Here is a 1,835-nt window from a genome sequence, read left to right on the forward strand (position 1 = left end):
GTTGCTGGAATTGGGTATGTCTAGTTTAATGAAAAGAAGGACTGGGGTGACATGATATCAGTGTTCCAGTATCTCAGGGGTTGCCACAAAGAAGAGGGAGTCAAGCTATTCTCCAAAGCACCTGAAGGCAGGACAAGAAGCCATGGACAGAAACTAATCAAGGAGACAAGCAATCTAGAACTAAGAAGAAATTTCCTGACAGTTAGAACAATTAATCAGTGGAGCAACGTGCCTCCTGAAGTTGTGGGTTTTCCAACACTGGAAGTTTTTAAGAAGAGATTGAACAACCATTTGTCTGAAATGGTATAGGGTTTCCTGCCTAAGCAGGGGATTGGATTATAAGACCTCCAGGTTCTATTCTATTCTATTCTATTCTATTCTATTCTATTCTATTCTATTCTATTCTATTCTACTCTACTCTACTCTACTCTACTCTACTCTACTCTACTCTACTCTACTCTACTCTACTCTACTCTACTCTATTCTATCATTGCAGCATCACCACACTCACATGATCAAAATTCAGGCACTTGGCAATTGGCATGTTTTTACAACAATTGTAATGTTCCAGAGTCATGTGATCGCCATCTTCCCAACTGGCTTCCAACAAGCAAAGTCAATGGGGGAAGCAGATTCTCTTAATGATTGTATGATTCACTTAACAACTGCAGTAATTTGGTTAACAACTGTGGCAAAATAGGTTGTAAAACCAGGTGCAGCTCACTTATTGCTTAGCAATGAAAATTCTGGTACCAATTGTGGTTGTAAGTCAAAGACTACCTGCAATCAATATAGCTCAACTCTGCCACAATGTTTTGGGAACACAGAGCACCATAACACATTGAGTCTGAGAGGCTAGTTGAAGTAGAGCACCTCACAAAAGCAGTAAAAAAACACTTTGCCTATTCATTAGAGTCATTGGAAAAGGGGCAACTCACATTAGATTTGGATCCTGGATCAAATCAGGTAGTCTCTGATTTTTCCCAAATTAAACTTTGTTATTTCACAAGAAAACAAAATTGTGCCTGACCCAAATCTTATTGTCAGTGCATATCCCTACCAGTGATATACCTTTATCTGTGTCTAAAGTGTCAAAACTCTCCGAAAAAAGGAAAGGAATGTTTTCTCCAAAGTGGAGGTTGGGAGCTAGTGAAATTGGGAGGAAATATCAGAAAGATTTAGACAGGACAGCTGGCATCAAGATACAATCCGGAGAACAGCAAGCTCAACATATGTCACGAGACTTTTTAGCTGTTGATCCTCTGCAGCAGCTTACTCAGCTCTTTCAAATGGAGCCGTTGATTCCCTCTGCAGTCATGTCTCTGTCTATCCATGGGCTGAATTGGAACTTGGACACTGTAAAAGTGTAGTCTACTTTCATCAAAGCTGCCAGTACAGAACTATGAGATTTTAAAATGCAGATTAGGTTATTGCCCTTGTCACCTTTTGGGTATGTGCAAATGGAAACATGAAGAATGTAGCAAAGCCCGAAGCATAATTTATAAAATTAGAGTTTGATTAGACTCTATGCACTATGGTGTACATAAAGAAAAAACATAACCCATAAAACAGCAGCACTGAATGGTTGCTATCCCAATCTAAAATCCTTTGTACACCTCAAGGTATGTTTGGTGCTTCTGATCAAGCAACTTATTCAATGGAGAGTAAACTGGAAAACTTATTTAAGAATCCTTAATTAGATTACCTATAGTTACCAGTACTAGACTAGATTTTATGCGCAGGGCTTTCTTGTGATAGACCCTACTTTTGCCTTGCTATAATGCTCTGTTTTCATGTTGTACATATTTCAAAAATGATTTGGAACAGCCTTAGAA

This window comes from Protobothrops mucrosquamatus, unplaced genomic scaffold (genome assembly GCF_001527695.2).
Source record: "Protobothrops mucrosquamatus isolate PMUCROS unplaced genomic scaffold, P.Mucros_1.0 scaffold7965, whole genome shotgun sequence".
Taxonomy (NCBI): domain Eukaryota; kingdom Metazoa; phylum Chordata; class Lepidosauria; order Squamata; family Viperidae; genus Protobothrops; species Protobothrops mucrosquamatus.